The sequence below is a fragment of the Pteronotus mesoamericanus genome, unplaced genomic scaffold (genome assembly GCF_021234165.1).
Source record: "Pteronotus mesoamericanus isolate MK-2021 breed Mesoamerican mustached bat unplaced genomic scaffold, CSHL_Meso_final contig_227, whole genome shotgun sequence".
NCBI classification, from domain to species: Eukaryota; Metazoa; Chordata; class Mammalia; order Chiroptera; family Mormoopidae; genus Pteronotus; species Pteronotus mesoamericanus.
This window is the reverse complement of record NW_026555094.1, coordinates 211,497-226,455: the sequence shown is the minus strand read 5'-3', so window position 1 is coordinate 226,455 and position 14,959 is coordinate 211,497. Positions and strand designations below refer to the sequence as shown.

Below are 14,959 nucleotides of genomic sequence, written 5' to 3'. Positions count from 1 at the left end.
TTTTAAATTTTATTTTCACCATGCTTTTTAGCCTGGTTTCTAACCCTTAAGCTTATTATTTCTCCTCCTTCTATCCTCTTAAAATCATTGTTATTTCCTTTAGACATCTCAAAATCTTTTATTTATTTTTTCTTTATTACAATATTATTCTCTTTCCACATCTATTAATCTTTGCTCATTTGTTGTGGATATCACTGCAGTGGTTGTGATCCTTCAATTTGGTTCGTATATTTTCTCTATTTTTTTCAAACTTCATATTCTACATTTCCATTTTCTTACTCCATTTTGTCTTACCCCTCCCTATTTCATTTAAGTTGTAAATTTTATTTTTGCTTTTTATTCACCTTGTTTCTATTCCCTACTCATATTATTTCTCCTCCCTCTATGCTCTCAAAATCAATTTACTTTCCATTAGTCATTTCCTATTCTTTTTTTCTTTTATATAATATTCTTATTCTCTTTCCACCTTTATTAACCTTAGCTCATCTGTTGGTAATATCATGATAGTGGTTGGGGGGTATTTTTGCTGGTGCGGGTTTTATTTTTTTATTTTTTATTGTGGTTCTATTAGAGTTGTCCCAAATTTCCCCCATTACTATATGCTGCCCCACCCAACTGCCACTCTGACAGACAATCCCCATCCTGTTGTCCATGTCCATGGGTCATTCATACCTGTTACTTGAATAGCCCCTTCACTTCTTTCCAAACTTCTCCCCCTCCCACTTCCCCTCCAGTGTCTGTTAGTCTGTTCCATGTTTCCATGCCTCTAGTTCTAATTTTCTCATTTGTTTGTTTTGTACATTAGGTTTGCCTTATAGATGGGATCATTTGGTATTGTCTTTCACCACCAGGCTTATTTCACTAAGCATAATATTCTAGAGTTCTGTCCATGCTGTCACAAAATGTAGGAGTTCCTTCTTTCTTTCTCCTATGTAGTATTCTATTGTGTACAAGAAGCCCAGATTTTTGATCCATTGATTTACCGATGGGCACTTAGGCTGTTTCCAGCACTTGGCTGTTGTAAATAACACTGCTATGAATGTTGGGGTGCATAGATACTTTTGAATTGGTGTTTTAGGATTCTTAGGGTATAATCCCAACAGTGGAATCCCTAGGTAAAGAGGCTGTTCCATTCTTAGTTTTCTCAGGAAATTCCATACAGTTTTCAACAGTGGCTGTACCAGTCTGCATTCCCACCACTAGGTGCACTAGGGTTCCATTTTCTCCATATCCATGCCATCACTTATGTTTGTTAATTTGTTAATGATGGCCATTCTGATCAGTGTGAGGTGGTAGCTCATTGTGGTTTTGATTTTCATTTCTCTGATGACTAGTGATGTTGAGCATCCTTTCATATGTCTATGGGCCCTCTGCATGTCCTCTTTGGATAACTGTCTGTTCAGGTCCTTTACCCATTTTTTAATAGTCATGTTTGTATTTCTGGAGTTGAGTTATATGAGTCCTTTATATATTTTGGAGATTAAACCCTTGGTCAATGTATCACTGGCAAATATTTTTCACATAAGATTGGTTCCCTTTTCATTTTGATGATGTTTTCTTTAGCTGGGCAGGAGCTTTTTAATTTGATGTAATCCTATTTGTTTATTCTTTCCTTTTTTTCCTTTGACCTAGAGGATGTATCAGTGAATATATAGCTGCCTGGATATTTTACATCTGAAATATTTTATATCTGAAATTTATATCTGAGATATTTTATATCTGAAATCTTACTGCCTAAGTTTTCCTCTAAGACTTTTATGGTGTTATGGTTTATGTTTAAGTATTTTATCCATTTTGAGTTTATTCTAGTATATGGTGTAAGTTGCTGGTCTAGTTTCATTTTTTGGTGTGTACCATCCTGATATCCCAGCACCATTTTTTGAAGAGGCTATTTTTACTCCATTTTGTGCTCCTGTCATCTTTGTCAAATATTAATTGACCACAGAAACATGGGTTTATTTCTGGGCTCACTATTCTGTTTCATTGACCTATATGACTGTTCTTATGCCAGTACCAGACTGTTTTGATACAGTGTCCATGAAGTATAGTTTGATAACAGATATCGTGATCCCTCTTACTTTGTTCTTTCTCAAGATTGCTGAAGCTATCCTGGCTCATTTTGGGTTCCATATAAATTTTTGGAATATTTGTTCTAAATCTGTGAAATATTTCATTGGTATTTTAATAGGAATTGCGTTGAATCTGTAGATTGCTTTGGGTACTATGGACAATTTAATGATGTTGATTTTTCCAATCCATGAACATGGCATATGCTTCTATTTGTTTGTATCTTCATTAATTTCTTTCTTCAGCTTCTGTAGTTTTCTGAATACAAGTCTTTTAACTCCTTATTGAATTCTGCATATTGAATCTGTATCCTGCTATTTTGTCAAATTCGCTTATTAGGTTGGGCTATAGGTTTTTCTATGTTTACTATCATGTTGTCTGCAAATAATGGCTGTTTTACTTCTTCCATTCCAATTTGGATACCTTTTATTTCTTTTTATTTTCTGATCATTGTACCTAGAACTTGCAATACTATGTTGAATAAAAGTGGTAAAAATGAACATCATATTTTATTCATTTTATGGGGAAAGATTTTCATTTTTGCCCATTGAGTATAATGTTGGTTGTAAGTAACTTATACATGGCCTTTATTATGTTGAGATATGCTCCTTCTATTCCCACATTGCTGAGCTCTTTTATTTATTTTTTTTTACCAAGAATTATACTGTAGAATAGAAATCAAGATGGTAGAGGAGTGAGAGGAAGTCACACTGACCACCTCCGAGGACCACCAGGAATGCCAACTAAATTGGGGAGAAATCACCTGGAACAAACAACTGAACAATAGCAAGAAAGGAGCCTTGTAACCTCAGAGACAGAAGAATCGGCTTTACCGCAATCTAACTGGTAAGGAGTGCAGAGTAAGGTACAGACTCAAGAAGGCACACGGGGTGCCCACGGGCAACAGCACCAGAAAGATATTGAAATGGCCAGTTGGACGCCCCTGAGAAGAGCGGGGTCTAAACCAAAAGCAGGAATCTCTAGCCTACAGCACCAGAGCCCAAAAAGTCCACAAAAAACAGCCAGCTGTGAAAAGTGGCAGGGTTGCTCTCTGCCAGAGACAGGCGGCTGGAGACACAAAGAACCATTTAAAGGGCCTACGCATAAATTTTTATTTACAGCCACTTACCCTGGTCTCTGGCAAAGGCTGGGGCAGAGTGAGCTAGAAACACCTGAGGAAAGACTGGGGAAGGAGGCTTTGGGGAGAGAACTGAGAGAGTAGCCAGCGGGATCTCAGTGCTGACTCATTACCCATGCAGCAGCAGCCATCTTGCTCAGGCAGAAACCACTCCCCCTGAGCATCATCAGTGTCAAAGGAACCAATAGCCCTGCCCCCAGGTGGGATTCCACCCCACTCTGTGATGTCTAAACTGCCTGCTGAGTGCAGAGTGGCAGTCACAAACAGTGGATCCCTGGCTAAAGGGGGCGCACAGAGGTCTGGTGATACTTGAGGAGAGACTGGGGATGGAGGCTTTGGGGAGAGAATGGAGAGAGTAGCTGGCAGGATCTCAGTGCAGACTCCTCGCCATTATGGCAGCAACATGAGAGGACCCCATAACCCCACTCCCAGGAGGGACTCCGCCCTGCCCTGAGCTGTCTAAGGTGGCCTGATGAGTGCAGAGTGATTATATTAACAGCTAAAGGGGACAGCCACAAACAGTAGATTACTAGAAGTCTCGAGCGGACTGCCTAAGGTCAGACAGGGTCAACATCTGACACCATCAGAGGCAGATCCAGAAGGTAAAAACAGCAGTTTCCAACCATAGAAGTTCACACCACAAAGTCAGGAAATCAAGACAGATCAACTTAAGAAGCTGAAGCAAAAGAGCAGAGTCTTACAAATAATGAGAAGGCAAAGAAATATGTCCCACTCGAAGGGAAAGGAGAAATCCTCACAAAGAAAACTAAAGGAAATAGAGGCAAGTAAACTATCAGATATTCAGTTCCAACAACAGTTCTAAAGAAGCTCAACAAGCTCAGGGAGCTCAAAGAGAATTACCAAAAACTACAGGGAAACTATGAGGAACTTACTGCAAACTATATCAGCATGAAAAAGGACATAGAAACTATGAATCAGAGACAAGAGGAAATGAAGAATACAATTTCTGAATTGAAGAACATGGTAGAAGGAATTAAAAGCAGGCTAGATGAAGATGAGGGTTGAATCAGAGAGCTGGAGGACAAGATAGAAAAATGAAAAAAGACTCAAAAAGAATGAAGAGACATTTAGGGAAATGCAGGACAACCTGAAACGTAATAATATCTATATAATAGGGATTCCCGAAGGAGAAGAAGATGAGGAAGGGATAGAGAACCTGTTTGAAAAAGTCATGATGGAAAACTTCCCTCATTGGAGGAGAGAAAAAGTCACACATTTCCAGGAAGCACAGAGGGTCCCATTCAAGAGGAACCCAATGAGGCCCACTCTAAGACACATCATCATGAAAATGGCAAATATCAAAGACAAACAGAGAATACTAAAAGCAAGTAAGGGAGAAAGAGGTAGTAACATATAAGGGAGCCCCAATACGGCTGGCAGCTGACTGCTCAACAGAAACACTGCAAGCCAGAAGGGAATGGCAAGAAATATTCCAAGTCATGAAAAGCAAAGGTGTGCAACCAAGACTGCTCTACCCAGCAAGACTCAATTAAAATGAAAGGCGAAATACGGAGTTTCCCAGACAAAAGAAGGCTAAAATAATACGCCTCCACGAAACCAGCACTGCAAAATATGCTAAAGGGGCTGCTTTAAGAAAAATTTTCTGTTAATACCTAGTTCATTTCACAGTTGCCAATACTTGATATTTTCAATATTTTTAATACTTATTAATATGATTGTGACAACGATGTTATTTTAATTGTTCCTTTACTATTTGTGGAAACTAAACCTGTTTTAGTATATTTCTTGCCTATTTCTATTATTAAAAAAAAAAACTTTAAATGACGTTTTGGTATTCCTTATCCAGTTTTTGATTAAAGGTTTGCAGAACTTTTCTCCCCCCAAAAAATACAACAACAAAAAAACCTATTAACCATATTTTAGATGTGTTGCAAATACTTTTATATTCTATTCCTTATCCTTATCTTCAAGTCATGAAAAAATATTAGTTCTATTTTCTTCTAAAACTCCTTAGATTCTACATATTGATTTTTAACTCACCTGAATACTTCTTGTATAATGTGTGAAACAAGGCTCTATATTTGTTTTATTTCATGCGATAGTGGTCCATGGACCTTTTTTGTTGAATAATCCTTATTTTACCCATTGATTTGAAATATTAACTTAATCATATATTACATTGTCAGACAGATATATATGTTTGTCTCTAGAATGCTTATTATATATCATTGATCTACTTCATTATTTCTGTGCTGATGTCATGTTGGTTTAATTGCTGAGACTTTATAATGGTTTTAAATTTTTAAAATATTTTATAATTAACTTTCACATTTTAAAAAATAAATAAAATCAACCTGAATTTAAGAAAGAAAGAAAGAGAGAGAGAGATGGAACCCCTACCTTTTGTGACAACATGGATGGAACTGAAGAATATTAAGCTAAGTGAAATAAGCCAGTTGATGAAAGACAAATACCATGTGATCTCACCTATAAGTGGACTCTATTCAACAAAATAAACTAATGAAGAAAATAAACCACAGGCATGGAAACAAGGAGCAGACTGAAAGTGACCAAAGGTGATGGTGAAAGAAGACAATGATGGAAAGAAGGGGAAGGGACTAGACAGAGAACATGTATGAATGACCCATGGATATGGACAACAGAGTTGGAATTAACTGTGGGAGTGGGAGGTGAACGTGGGATGGGAGAGGGGGGTAAAGGGGTAAAAATTGAGACAAGTTTAATAGAGTAAACATGATTTATAAATTAAAAAAATAAAAATGGATAAAATATGCTGTACTTTATCGAATGCTTTTTCAGCATCTATTGTTATGATCGCGTGATTTTTGTCTTTCATTTTGTTCATATGGTGTGCTATGTTTATTGATTTGTGAATATTGCACCATCTTTGCATCCTTTGATGACTTCCACTTGATCATGGTGTATAATTTTTTTTCAACTAACAACATCAGCTTTTAATAATGGAAACAAATGGACATTCCAAAAACAATTTTAGGGATGAAAAATCTTCCCTATAAAAATAAATTTAAACTCATCAAAATTATAAATATTATAACTTTTTACGTCTGAGATTTAAAATGATCCCCTGCAATACTTACCCCTTCATTTAACATCATTCCTATACCATCACATATGGAAGAGTATTGCAGCAAAGCTTAGTTTAATTTAACACATGAATTTGTACAATGATTTTTAAAAACCAGTGGCCTAATGGGCCCTTCTTTTACACATTAACAATGCTGCTGCAGTAACCAGTGTTTGGGAGAGGACATCAGTCTTCCAGAACCAGGAGCTGACAGAATTTCAACACTGTAAGTTTTCTGAATTGAAAGTTGTAGTGCACACGGATATTAATAGGGTTCTGAATAACACAGGTGAGGATGCCTAGTTTAGACAATCAGGTTCAAGTTAAAAAAAAAAAATTCACAGATACCCATTGGCTACTACATTAGGTTCTAACAGTGTCTTTAATCTGATAAAGAAATGCTTCACAAAGTATACACTTACTGGGATGGGTAATTAAAAGACCAGGTGGTTGATAACACTATACTTAAACCCAAGCTATAGTCTGAATAATAAAACCAGTATAAGAACCATGAACACATTCCCTGAACAATAAAGTGTTGGATGACAATGACACTAAACCTCATCAATGTACTAAAAAGAAGTTACATGCAAAATTAAACAAGATGTGCCATACATATTTTATAGCTAGTTCTACTTTTATTTTTTCCAACTTTCTTTAAAAAGCTTAGGAAAATATGATTGTCTTAGTAATGTGTGGCATAGCATCACCAACACTTCCATCTGCCTCCAACAAGATGGGTGTTCTCTGGTGGTCACAAGAGCCACCAACAGGGAAACAGAAATGTAATAAAAGGCACAGTTCACTTAAAAGGCCAAGAACTGAAGCACCTTGGAATTTCACAAAGAATCCATTAGGTGTCGCAAAAGCATTGACAACTCCTTGGGAATTTATAAAAAACAACACTACCACCACAAATCTAAACAAAAAAATAGACTGTAAATCTCCCTCTAGAACCACAGCACACCTTTCCCACTGTTTTCAGATTAACTGCTCCATTAAATGAGTTTATTTAACCTGCTTTAAGGAAGGCTCCTATTGCACATGCATTTCTTTGGTTGGTAGGAACATGCAGTTTTGTTAAAATGTTCCCATAAAGAGCCCCTCTTGTGGTCAGCTGCAGGGGGACTTTCCTCCCTTTCTTGCTGCCCTCCTCCTTACAGTCAAGTCCTCCCCAGAGACCCAGGATCTGATTGTATTAGGTCTTTCATCCACACCCCTGTTCTCCATTATGCAGGAACACACTTCAATTTCTAAGAGTAAGGGAGAAAGAAAAGAAGAGAAAGGGGGAGGGAAGGAGGCAAACGGAGGAGAGGAGAAGGAAAAGGAAATGAAGGGAGTGATTGTCACAAATGTGTGCTGTGAGCTCTTTACTTGACAAATCTCCCGGCTAACAATCGGGGAGAAACAGATACCCCTACCCAGACTCCTTTTTAACTTTGAAGACAATCTCAGGAAAAAGCTGTAACTTAACAGGAGTTAGCAAACAGTCTTGCTCCACCTGCCCGGAGAAGCTGCACCAACTGACCTTCCACTCAAAGAAGGCAGAATCCAGGGGCTGGTCCGCCCAGGGGGCTCCAGGCTCTGCCCAGCTCTGCAAGACAGACCTGCGGGAATGTTGCCTTTCCCATCAGCTGCACTTATAAGCCCCTCTTTTTGGTTTAGCTAGACTTCCTTTGGCTCTTCCCACATTTTACTCACCAAAAAATGAAGCAATCCTACAATGGGTTTCATACCTCAAAACTGAATGCTTTTAACTCCTTTACAAACAAATATACCTTTCTCTTCTCCACCAGCTACTCATCACCCAAACCACCCTCCCTCAGAGCTCCCCGAATCTCCACTAACACCTTCCAAACTTGCTCTTTACTTCTGTGAAATGTCAAGCTCCTCCAACATCCTTCACAAAGACCTCAGAGTTCTAGCTTCCTGTGCCTTTCAATTCACATGCCCGTTCCCTCTGATATTAAAAACAAACAAACGAAACAAAACAAAACAAAAAAAAAAAACAGACAGGTAGTTTCAACACAGAACAAGTATTCAGACAGATTCCTTGTTAAGCTTTTAAAAAATCATGTGCACATCCTTAAGCTTAACATCATCCTCAAATAATTAAAATAACTAGAAGAAAATGAGAAAACAAAAACCTGGAGTCCATACTCCAAAGCACTGTAGCTGCTCCCAATTCACAGCTTGCCAGGAGGTTTCGCCGTAGCGCTGTAACGGGAAGCACGCACGCACAGTCCCTTCCAGAGGCTGCGAGGGCACAGGTGCCCCGTGCCCAGGCCGGGGAACTAAATCTAAAAGGGGGAAGAGCCTCGCATCACAGGGCAAGGTAAAGTTCTCTGAGAAGAGACAGTTGCTGCTGGTTTGTCCGCAGTCCCTGCACTGCCCTGAGTGACAGGAGCCCTCAGTCAGGCTTCCACAGCTCAATGAGAGCTTCCTCCAGCTTCTGCCTGTAGGATGCATAGCATTTCTTCAGGTTCTGCAGCTCATCGTCTTCTTCCTTGTCCAAGATAAGCAAGAAATTCTGTAGTTTTGCAAGGCTGAAGGCTTCCCACTCTCCAATTTCATGTTCATAGAGAACAAAGCTAAGTGTCTCTGTTCCGGGCCCTGCTCCCAAATGCAGGTAGAGTGGATGTTCTGGGTCTGAGAGCTTGCAAGTGTAGACTTGATCTTCCCTGTAACAGCGTTTACATAGTGCAAACTTGGCAGTGCTCTCGGTCATGAGGAATTTTTGAGCAGGGCCTCGATCACATCCCCAACAGTGTTTGAGCTGTTGATGTAGAGAGTGTTCATACAGCCATTGCTACTGGTTGCGGGTTTCCCAGAGTCTGGAGAAGTCTGCAGAGATTTGCAGAGTTCCATCTGCACTTTAATGAAGCCATTGTAAATCCTATTTGAATTCAAGGTCATCTTCAACTAGTCTGTGACTGCTAAATTGTATTTATGAACTTTCTCTTTGATTTCCCCTTTGCTGAGATATTTGTGGATTTACTTCTCTTTCTCCACATCTTGCTGGCTGGCAGGGGCCTTGCCCTGGGGTGTTCTACTGAAGAAAGAGGTCCTGGCAGTGAAGAAGAAATCCTCAGAGTCCTCCTCCAGGCTGTTTATAGCCGCTGCTCATGCTGCTACTCCGGTGGGGCGGGCCGGCTGCCTCCACGAGGCGCAGGTGGTCAAGCAGGGGGTGCCACACCGCCTCCCACTCCAGGTTCCGGACTTGCGGCCTAAAGCAGCGAACCGGCAGTCCTGCTGCAGATGTGACTGCCGCTCAATCAGGCTACCTGAGCCCCTCCTGCCGCCTGCCTGCTTGGGCTCCTGGCACTGCCTGGGCCTTAGAGCCCCTTGCCGCTGCGCTTCCCAGGGCCCCGCCTCCACCCAGTAAACCTCTCCCTGGGAGACCTGTATGATCTTTTTAAAACATTACTGAATCCAGTTTTCCAATATTTTGCTGAGAATTTTAGCATCCATATTTATTAATGATATCAGCCTGTAGTTTTCTTTCTTTGTTGTGTCTTTACCTGGTTTTGGAATTAGGATAATACTGGTCTCATAAAAAGAGAGTGGGAGCCTTCCCTCTTCTTGAATTTTTTGGAATACTTTGAGAGAGATAGAACTTAGCTCTTCCCTAAATGTATGGTGAACTTCACCTGTGAAGCCATCCAATCCAAAGCTTTTATGTGCCTTAGTTTTTTTGTTTGTTTGTTTGTTTTTTTGTTTTTTTTTTTGATAACTGCTTCAGTTTTACTAGTTGTTACCAGTCTGTTCAGGCTTTATGATGCTTCCTGATTCAGTTTGGAAGACTATATTTTTTCTAGAAATTTGTCCATTTCACCCAGGTCGTCCAATTTCTTGGCATATAGTTGTTTGTAGTAATTTCTTACATTCCTTTGTATTCCTGTAGTATCACTTGTAATTTCTCCTCTTTCATCTCTGATTTTATTTATTTGGGTTCTCTCTCTTTTTTTCAGGAAGTGTCTCATTAAAGGCTTGTTGATTTTTGTTTCTCTTTTCAAAGAAACAGCTTCTGGATTTATTGATCCTTTTAATTATTTTTTTTCCCAAGGCAAAAAAGAAAAAAAAAGAAATCTTTTTTTTCAATAAACTTGCAATCTAGTTTGAGAGGTAAAATTCAGACTTTTATTGACTTTTAAACTTTTATTGACTACCTAATAGGTACATAGAAACAAGATAAAACATTTGTATTTAAAGAGCTTGCAATATGGTTGTGAAAAAATATGAAAAATGCAACTACCATACTATGAGCAAATTCCACTGAAAATAAGCATGTAAGGGTATTTTGAAGAACTTGAGGAAAAAAATCTATTATGAAGAATAGGTAGCAGACATTATACCCAGAAGAATTAGCCATCCCAAAACTGAAGATCAAAAACAACCTGAAAAAGACTACAAAGTAAATATCTTTAAAAGGATCAAAGATATAAAAGAAAATAACAAAACATTAGGGCTGCTTGAAAAATTCAAGCAGTTTCGAAGAAGAACCAAATTGAATTTCTCTTTTTATTGTTGTTCAAGTACAATTGCTTCCAATTTCCCACACTCCATCCTACTCCCCTTTTGGCTTTGTCCAAGTGTCCTTTATACATGTTCCCTGATGACCCTTCCCCTTCTTTTCCCTTTTATTCCCCTTCCCTCTCCCCTCTAGTTACTGTCAGTTTATTTTTTGTTTCAATGTCTCTGGTTATATTTTGCTTGCTTATTTGTTTTGTTGGTTAAGTTCCACCTAAAGGTGAGATCATACTTTTGTTAAAAAATATTTTTTATTGTTGTTCAATTACAGTTGTCCTCATTTTTCCCTCATTACTCTCCCGTGCCCTCCCCGCCCCCTTTTGTTTTGTCCATGGGTCCTTTACACATGTTCCTTGACTTGACCCTTCCCCTTCTTTCCCCTGTTATCCCTCTCCCCCCTCCCCTCTGGTCACTTTCAGTTTGTTCTTTATTTCCATGTCTCTCATTCTATTTCACCCACTTGCTTCTTTTGTTGATTAGGTTCTACTTACAGGTGAAATCATATCATAGTTGTCTTTCACCACTTGGCTTATTTCACTTGGACACTCTCCAGTACCATCCATGCTGTCATGAAGGGCAGGAGTTCTTTCTTTCTGCTATGTAGTATTCCATTTTGTAAATGTATCACAGTTTCATCAACTGATTTGCTGGTGGACACTGAGGCTGTTTCCAGCACCTGGGTATTGTAAATTGAATTGCTATGAACATTGAGCTGCATACGATCTTTTGAATTGCTGTTTCAGTGTTCTTAGGGTATAGTCCCAGCAGCGGAATTTCTGAGTCAAAAGGCAGCTCCATTTTTAGTTTTGTGAGGAAATTCCATACTGTTTTCCACAGTGGCTGCACTAGTCTGCATTCCCACCAACAGTGGACTAGGGTTCCCTTTTCTCCACAGCCTCACCAGCACTTATTGTTTGTTGAGTTGTTAATGATGGCCCTTCTGACCTGTGTGAAGTGTATCTCATTGTGGTTTTAATTTACATCTGTCTGATGGCTAGTGATGCTGAGAATCCTTTCATATGTCTATGGGCCCTCTGTAATTGTTATTTTAGGCTCTATGTCATTTAAGTTTGCTTTGATCTTGATTATTTCCTTCTTTCTACTCAACTCTGGGATTTGATTGTTGTCATTCCTTTAGTTATTGTAGATTAGTGTTAGGTTATTTATTTGAAATTTTTCTATGTTTTTTAGGTAGACCCGCATTGTTACGAACTTCCCTGTCAGGATTGCCTCCACTGTGTCCCATAGGTTTCGGCTTGCGGTGTTTTGTTTCCAGAAGCATTTAGATTCCTTCCTTGATCTCATTGTTAACCCATTAATTATTTAATAGCATGCTATTCAGTCTCTATGAGTTGACTATTTTTGAGTTCTTTCCTTGAGGTTGGTTTCTAGTTTCAAGCAATTGTGATCTGAAAAGATGCTGTTTATGATTTCAGTTTTCTTGAATTTGTTGAGGCTTGTTTTGTGACCTACCATGTGGCCTATCTTTGAAAATATTCCATGTGCATTTGAAAAGAATGTGTATTTTGCTTCTTCGGGGAGAAAATTTCTATATATGTCAATTAAGTCCATTTGATTTAAAGTGTTGTTCAATGACACAATATCCTTGTTGATTCATGCTTGGAAGATCTATCCATTGTTGACAGTGGGGTTTTAAAATCTCCTGCTATGAGTGTGTTGCTGTCAATATCTTTCTTGAAGTCCTCCAAGATTTTCCTATATATTTGGGTGCTCCTATGTTGGGTGCATTTATGTTTAAAAGGTTTATATCTTCTTGAAGGATGGTTACCTTAAGTATTATGTAGTGTCTTCCTTTGTCTTTTTTTATGGCCCTTGTTTTGAAATCTATTTTGTTTGTTATAAATATTGCTACCCCAGGTTCTTTCACATATCTGTTTGCTTCGAATATATTTTTCCATCCCTTCACTTTCAGTCTGTGTAGATCTTTTGTTATGAGGTGGGTCTCTTGTAGAAACATTATGCAGGTCTTGTTTTCTTATCCACACAGCTACCATATATCTTTTTATTTAAGGCTATTATTGATAAGTACTTATTCATTGCTATTTTTTCACTTTATACTTGTGGTCTTCCTCTCTCTCTCTCTATTTATTCATCTTCTTAAAGCAGTCCTGTTAACATCTCTTGTCGTGCTGGTTTGGTGTAGATGTGTGTGTTTTTTTGTTGGGTTTTTTTTTTTTTTTTTTTGGTCCAAGAAGTTCCTCATATTGTCTTCCATTATAATTGAGTGTCTTACTGAGTAGAATAGTCTTGGTTGCAGGTCTTAGCTTTTCATTGCTTGGAATATTTCTTGCCATTCCCTTCTGGTTTATAGTATTTCTGTTGAGAAATCAGCTGATAGCCTTATCAGGGCTCCCTTATATGTTACTAGCTGTTTCTCCCTTGCTGTCTTTAATATCCTTTTTGTCTTTAAATTTCGACACTTTAATTATGATATGTCTTGGAGTGGGCCTCTTTGGGTTCCTCTTGATTGGTGCCCTCTGTGCTTCCTGGGCTGGCATGACTTTTTCTTTCATCAAATTAGGGAAGTTTTCTGTCATTACTTTTTCAAACAGATTTTCTATGCCTTGTTCCTCTTCTTCTCTTTCTGCTATTCTTATGATACAGATATTATTATGTTTCATGTCATACTATAGCTCCCTTTAATCCTCTTCCTTCCTTTTGAGTGTTTTTTTTCATTTTGTTGCTCTGTCTGGGAATTTTTTTTCTATCTTGTCCTGCACTTCGCTGATTTGATTCCCTGCTTCATCTAGCCTCCCTTTAACTCTTTCTACTATGTTCTTCAATTCAGTTATTGTATTCTTCATTTCCTCCTTACTTATTGATAGTTTCTATGTCCTTTTTTATGCTAATGTACTTTGCAGTAAGTTCCTTGTAGTTTCTCTGTAGTTTTTGGTAATTGTCATTGAGCTCATTGAACTTCCTTATAACAATTATTTTGAACTCAATGTCTGATAGTTCACTTGCCTCTATTTCACTTAGCAGTCTTTCTAGGGATTCCTCCTTTCCTTTTAATTTGGGGTGGTTTCTTTGTGTCCCAATTTTAAGCACTCTTTTTTTTTGTTTGTTTCTGCTCCTTATATTGATCTGCTTTGACTTGTTGTCTTCATGTTAAGACCTTCTATGCTAAGAGACCTGTGTGATTCTATGGTGCAGTCTCCTTGATCTCCTGAACTTGATGCTCTTGGGATAACTTTTACGCCATTTATGTTGGCTCTCTGGTTGTAATTAGGTTTTGATTGTTGAGTTGTTCTTTGGTAGGTCGTTCCCTCCAGCTGGCTGACTGAATCATTCCACCCACCACATCTTATATGCTGTTGTGTAGGTGCACTGTTTTTTCTTTCTGGATCCACTTCTGGTGTCAGATGGTGTCCCAATCTGGGCTTAGACAACCTGTTTCAGGCTACCAGTGATCTATAGTCTATGGCTGACTCCTTCAGTTGTTAATCTAGTCACTCTGTAATCAATAGTCAAGCTTAAGCGCCACAGGGTGGGGCTGAGTAATTCCTATGGGCAAGGCTGTTGCTTCCCTTCAGGCAGATGCCACATGTAGGGGAGAGTTCTGTCTGAGCAAGATGGCTCCCGCATATGGTGGATGACTCAGCACCAGGATCCTTGTGGCTGCTTTATCAGTTCTCTCCCCAAAAGCTACCATCCCCCAGTCCCTCATCAAGTGTCTCTCATCCACTCTGCCCCCTCCCTTGCTGGAGACCATGGTAAATGGCTGCAAATGGAATTTTATATGTTGGCCTTTTAAAAGGCTCTCTGTGACTCCAGCCATCTGTCTCTGACAGAGAGAAAATCTGCTGCTTTTTACAGCTGGATGCTATCTTGGTTCTTTCCAAGCTCTGGCACTGTAGGCTTGGTAGCCCATCTTAGGGTTTAGGCCCCACACTTCTCAGGAGGAACCCCACAGCCATAGAAATAGTCCCCTGGCATTTTCAGCTGCCACCGATTGGAGTCCAGACAGTGTTCCATTCCTACTCTGCACTCCATTCATGTGATGTTGTGGTGAATCAGTTTCTTCTATCTTTCCATGGATATAAGGCTTCTCTCTCACTATTGTTCAGTTGTTTATTCCAGGTTTCCCTACAAATTAGCTGTAGTTCCATATTGGT

At 39.0% G+C, this 14,959-nt stretch overlaps 1 pseudogene; it reads right to left on the bottom strand.

Moving 5' to 3' along the window:
• Nucleotides 1–8,703: 8,703 nt before the first annotated feature.
• On the bottom strand, nt 8,704–10,224 carry LOC129069618 (ras association domain-containing protein 3-like; annotated as a pseudogene).
• Between the last annotated feature and the right edge of the window lie 4,735 nt (nt 10,225–14,959).